Raw genomic sequence first — 6,367 nt, forward strand, 5'->3', positions numbered from 1 at the left:
CCCATTTCCTGACCCCTGATTGGTTTATCACTATACTTTTGCTTTTTCTAAAAGTTCATTCAAATAGAATCATAAATAAGTATATTATTTCTAGCTTATTTCAATTCGTATAATGCTTTTGAAAGAATTGTCCACATTGTTTCTTGTGCCAGGAATTCATTCCTTTTTATAGGTAAGTAGTAACCCATCATATGGCTATATGACAATTATTTATCAATTCACCAGGTAATAGACATTTGGTTCTTTATAAGGTGTTGTTGTTGTTATTGTTAGTAAAGCTAACATTCAAGTACAACCATTCAAGTACATGCCTTTGGGTGAGCATATGTTCTCATGGGTCATACAGTAAATGCATGCTTAACTTTATATAAAATTTTTATATTGTATTCTGGCGCCTATTCCTGAACAGATCTGCTTCAATTTCTCAGTTAAAAGAAAAAAAAAAAAACCCATCCACCCATAACAATTAAAGTTATTGATACCACTGAATAATACAAACCACTGACAGAAGAATTGATTATAAATATCGAGCACTCATTATGGGTGTGTGCTGCAGGATATGGGAAATAGAGCTCAGCCTGATGAGAGAACCGTTACACGATTTCAAAATAAGTATGCTTACCTGTTGTGAAACCTAAAAAGTATTTTAGAGTCCTGCTATTCAGAGTGGGGTCCAGGGACCTGTAGTGTTGGCATCACCTGGGAACTTGGCAGAAATAGAGAATCGCAGCCCCACTCCCTTGATCCACTGAATCAAATCTGCAAGACCCTCAGGTGATCTGTGTTTGAGAAGTACTAATGGAAAAGGTCAGAGGAAAGAGAAATTATACCCCACTGAGAAGGTCAGGGATTCACAAAAAGGGTTTCTGAGAGGAACTGGAAGCTCATTCTAAGTCCCTTACTATTTCCTTTAAGTCTTTTAGACATGATCTTTTAAATTTTCCAACCAACAGAACTTCCTCTGAGAAAACTAGTCAGATTCTCTCTGAAAGTAAGTGGCTTTGAGAAAAATGTCCATCACATTCTAGGGAATATTTGCGGTTGCCTTGTAAATTCCCTACACATTTTCAGTCCCATACTGTTTCCAGTCTTAGCCTTCCACTTACTACCACGATCACTACAATAGTACTGGCATTTCTGACAGGAAATATACACGACTCCTCTCATTATATCTACAGGACACACATTTCATTCTGCATTGCCTAAAACGGTCAACTGAATCACCACCCCAACCTTTACAACAGCATCTCCACTTACTGTTATTCACAACTTGAACCCCAAAAGAGACAGCCAGGATTTAGAACAATCGAAAAACTTGCCCAAGGGGACCTCACTCACAAGGAGCAGAGTTGGTAGCGCAGAACATTTTAATGTGGACTTTTCCCCGGCACAATTCCAGTCTCATGGGGGGTGCACGGTAATGGCCCACTAGTCTTTGTTTTGTTCCAATCCTCTCCGGCCTCCATGGTGTTCAACTTCGGAACCACCTCCTTCAGGTGGCATTCACTGGCCTGGGTCTCACCTCTCTGCTTACGTGTCTTGGCCTCTTCCCCTTTGGCACACCATTTATGGGCGTTCCCAAGCTCTTATCTTAATGCTGCTTCCAAAACCCACGTGCTCATTACTTCTCAGCTTCTAGCAATGGTCTCTAATCTCCCTTCTCTTTAAACCAGCCCACCTGCTGTACCTCATGTAAAATCCTTACAGCCCAGCTCTCACTCTGTCACCCCGCCCTACAGGAAAACCTTCAGTGGCTTCCCATTGTCTGCCAAATAAACATAAAATCACTTAGCCTGACATTTAAGACTTTTATAATTTGGTCTTTCCATCTTCTCATCTTCCTCTTCATGCAGTTTATTCTTTGCAGGCAGCAGCCTAATTAGGCATTAAGGTTGCCTGCGTGGCAATCAGACCCCTTGGGTTTGAGTCTCAGCTCTACATATCTGGCTAACCATAGGAGCCTGGGAAGTTGCTTATCCTCTTTACATCTCAGTGTCCTCAGCTGTAAAATGGGAATAATACCACCTAATAGAGCTACTGTAAGTAGTAAATATAAAGCACTCAGGTAAAAGTCTGGCACATGGGAAAGACTCTCCCAACCTTGTTCTAATTCTCCATTTAAAACTAATGAAATATCAGCTACCCATATACCAAGCCCTTACTAAAAAAATGAACTTTGTAACAACCTGGCAAAGACCCTAAAGAACTAGGGACATTGTACTAATAATAGCCTCAAAAGATTAAGCTTCATTACTATGCTAGCTGTTTCTGCACATTCATTTCAATATTTCAAAGCCGATAGGAAGACTTATCCATCTCCTTCTGAATAAAAAATGAAAGGCATTCAAGATAGTAGTAATTCATTAGCAAAACTCATGCTTGAATGAGACCCTATTTCCGGCTACAGAAGCTATACCTTTTTATGCCTGTCATAATAAAACTGCTCTTGAGTTTTAGCAAAAACAAACAATGCAGACTTGGAACCAGCATATCAAATTTATGTCTTGAAGCAAGAAATAAAATCAATAACTCTGCAAATAATTTGAATTGACAAATAGTTGTCTCTGACGCTGTTATACTGTTGAGAAGGATTCAAGCATTGTGTTCTAGATTCAGAAGGAAATACAGTACCAGGGCCAATCAGCAATGTCTAACAAGGTAAGGATGAAGAGCTAAGTATCTGTCAGCCCTAGAGGATGGGGGCAGAGATGAAACACTGCAGCAGATGGCAATTTTAAAAATAGATTATATTCTGAACATTTACATAATACAACTGTTTAAAATATTCTACAGATGCAATTATTTTAATCCTCAAAACTACCCTTCGAGAAAGGTACTATTGTCATCCCTATCACACAAATGATGACCCGAAAGCACAGAGAAATTCTAACGTCCTCAAGAATACCCAGGCAGTAAGGGGCAGAGCTGAATTTGAACACAGTCACACACCAGAATCCATGATGCTATAAAGACTCAAAAATATTTCCAGGTGATGCCAAGAGATGTAAAGATGGGCGGGAAAGACAGTTCTACAAATACCCAAGATGATTACAGCTCGGATTCCATTAAATTAAGATATATCTGGAAGTAAGAAACCTGAAGATCCAGCCTTATGTCCAGGCTAAGTTTGTGGTACTCAATAGTTTTGCAAGCCCAGTGGCCCAGGAAGCCACTCATGAATAATCTCGGTGTGAACAAAGAGCTCAAGAGAGTCCCAAGGACCAAATCCCAAAAGCATTGCAAATGACCAAATTTGCCAGGACCACTAAAGCGTTATGTGCTCAGTCAGTGGGTGTCCTTCACAAAACTATTTTCAAACAAAACAGTAACGTAACAAATTTACCAGTGGAATAACTGCTTTCTGATGAACCTTAACAAATCGGAAATACTATACAGATGCATGGGGCTATACAGAAACATGGAGATAATTCCTGATGGACATTTGAGCTCCCAAGCTTTCTCAGAATAAATGTATGAAGTGAGTCTTAAATTTGTACATGGTTTCAGGAACGGTAAGGAGAATATGCATAAAAATTATATTAAGATACTTTAATAAAATTATTATTAATTGTAACATTTAAGGACAGAGAGGGAACTAGAGTTCATTCTATTGAGAAAACAAGGCCCAGAGAGGGCAAGCATCTTGCCCATGGTTACACAGCTTAACAGCAGTTTCTATAATACATGTGCTGCATGTAATGTTCTAGTTTTAACTTTAGCATTTTATTACTCTTTAACTTCCATACTGATTTAGAACAGTCCCGAACAAGACAAATTCACACTGAGAATAAAAATAATATTTAAGAAGTGCCTGGCTGGCTCAGTCAGAAGAGCATGAGACTACTGAGCTTGGGGCCGTGAGTTTGAACTCCACTTTGGGTGTAGAGATTACTTAAATAAACTTAAAAATAATAATTATATATATTTAGTATTATTATTATTATTACTTCCATAGCTTAACTTTGGGATGTGCTGACCAGTCACTGGTTACTTTAATAGTCTCATGGGCCTTCTGGCCACATGTTGAACTAGTAAGAGATAAATTAACAGACAGCTGTATATAAAGAAGGAGAGGGTGGGGCGCCTGGGTGGCTCAGTCAGTTAAGTGTCTGACTTTGGCTCAGGTCATGATGTCACGATTCGTGGGTTCGAGTCCCACATCAGGCTCACTGCTGTCAGCCTGTCAGCACAGATCCTCTGTCCCCCACTCTCTGCCCCTCCCCTGCTTGTGCTCTCCCAAAAAACTAAATATTTTTTTAAAAATAATTAAAAAATAAAGTCACCTGCTAGAGGTGGCAACATTGTATACGAACACTTCAAATGTTCACACTCACATCTAAGAAGTCTGAGACAGTGGTAGCGCTGCCTTGGCTTACCTCCACTATCAGGAATCTGTTTCGCAAAGGCTCTCTGCTCCTGAACGTGAAGGACGTAGTACGGGTTCCAGAGGCCCGGGAGTCCGTCTGCAAAATTGTTGGAGCCTCTCTGCTAGGAATAATCCAAAACAAAGAGTTGTGCTGCTTCTTCACTTGCAAGTGCTGAAATAAAACACAAAGACAGCATGCTTCTTAAGAATAGGCTTAACTGCCCAAGGAAAACTTCAAGCTGTCAAAAAATCTTTAATGAACACATCTGGTAAACTCACTTTGGACCCTTCCCAAAATGCTTTACAGGATGATGGAATTCCCAAGAAGCAAAACAAAAAACCCAAAAGCAAAACCAGCAGCCTATGTTACATTACTATAGTTCATGACTGGTTATCCACAGGATCTGGCTCAGTGTCCTTGAAAAAAAAAAATAACACATCCCGCTTAATTAATCCAAAACAACCTGGTAATGAAAGAACCATCTGTCTTATTTTTCAGCTTCTCTCCACACATACACACAGCTTTATTGTTAAATGCAGAGGTGAGGGAGGTGAGAGACGAGCTTGCTCCGAAAATTCTCTGAGGAGGAAGGGAAGGGAGACGGGAGAATGAGGAGGTCAAGACAAATTAAAATATCTAGAAGAACGTGAGGGGAAAGGAAGCATGGAGAAATTTGTGTGAAGAGCAACTGGTTTAAGAATGTGCTGTGGGCTACTTTCTCAAAAAAAATTTTTTTTTAAAAATCTCAAACTCCTCTTGCTACAGCTTTTCTTACACAAGACCAACCCTGATGCAAAAACAAAACCAAGATTGCATGCTGTGCACTTGTGTTAGTAGAAAATATGTTATTTAAAAAACATTCTTAGGAAACAAATTAAAAACAAAACAAAAACAAAAATATGGCAAATACTTTATTTCAGAAGCCACTATGAACTCTAATGTCCTGCAATAAGGAAATATTTGTGCTTAACTATTATGAAAATCATATAATAACATAAAAAATATTTAGATTCCACCAAGAAGGAAAACATTTAAATGCTGAGAACACTAAGATTATTTCTATGTGTGTGTGACCCATTACCAAAAGACACTGGAGAAAAATGAAATCCATTGATGTGCTGAGTTGTGGATTACAGGGAATTTTTTTCTTTGAAAATGAAAATTTATAGACAAAAAAATGCTAATTTTCACTTTTGAAATATCAAGTAGTTGATGCATTTGGAAGTTAGAAGAAAGGCAAAGTAGTGCTCTCTAGTAGCTATTATAATGGAAGTCTCTACCATGAAACTGAATTTTGAGCCTAAGGAAATTATGGATAATTATACATTTGTGCCCCAGAGTCATTCTCCTTAAATGCAAATAAAGTGCAGCTCCTGGGTTTCTATCATCTTCTACCCAGTAGTAGTTATTAGCAGCTGAAGTAAAAGAGCGATCACAATTTTAAAGTTGGAAAGATCCTTTCAAATTATCTACTCTGAAGAGTTGGTAAAGGAACCCCAAACAGTACCACACCAGGAACAGCTGGAGGGATGGGGACTTAGTTACACCTGGAGGAGCTTAAATCAAGGGAGGAAACAAGATGGCCCATTCTCATGTTTGAATGACCTTCATGAAGAAAAGGCATTAAGTTGGTTTGAAGGCTGGGGAGTGGGGGTGCAAGTTGTTAAGCCAAAGCCAGTGAATGCAATATTCAAGAAGTTAGTTCTGAGCTCAGTAGGAGGGAACTTGCTAATATTTGGGCTGCCTAAAGATAATACAGGTTGACTGATTGGATAACGAAGTCACTTGTTACTGAAGGTATTTTGTTCTAAGAACCGCTTGGGATACATTTGGACAGTAGTGCTTAACCAACTTGAATGTCCACTGGTATCACGTGAACATCTTGTTAAACTGTAGATGATGACTCAGTAGGTCTGGGGTGGGGCCTGAGAATCCGCATCTGAAGCAACCTGCCAGGTGAGGCAAAGGGTCAAGACCGTGGGTCTTGAGTGTCAAGGATA

At 39.2% G+C, this 6,367-nt stretch overlaps 1 protein-coding gene across 3 annotated transcripts in view; it reads right to left on the bottom strand.

Moving 5' to 3' along the window:
- The window catches only part of ST3GAL6 (ST3 beta-galactoside alpha-2,3-sialyltransferase 6), a 73,981-nt gene that overhangs the window by 48,058 nt on the left and 19,556 nt on the right, over window positions 1-6,367 (bottom strand). For 2 of the 3 annotated variants that reach the window (XM_058731637.1, XM_058731639.1), the window contains one exon: window positions 4,377-4,538. The gene's annotated coding sequence lies outside the window, so the exon portion shown is untranslated. Of the gene's footprint in view, window positions 1-4,376; window positions 4,539-4,830; window positions 4,849-6,367 lie in introns of those variants that run through there. The other variant, XM_058731638.1, reaches the window with a different exon arrangement.

The sequence above is a fragment of the Neofelis nebulosa genome, chromosome 5, assembly GCF_028018385.1.
Source record: "Neofelis nebulosa isolate mNeoNeb1 chromosome 5, mNeoNeb1.pri, whole genome shotgun sequence".
NCBI lineage: Eukaryota > Metazoa > Chordata > Mammalia > Carnivora > Felidae > Neofelis > Neofelis nebulosa.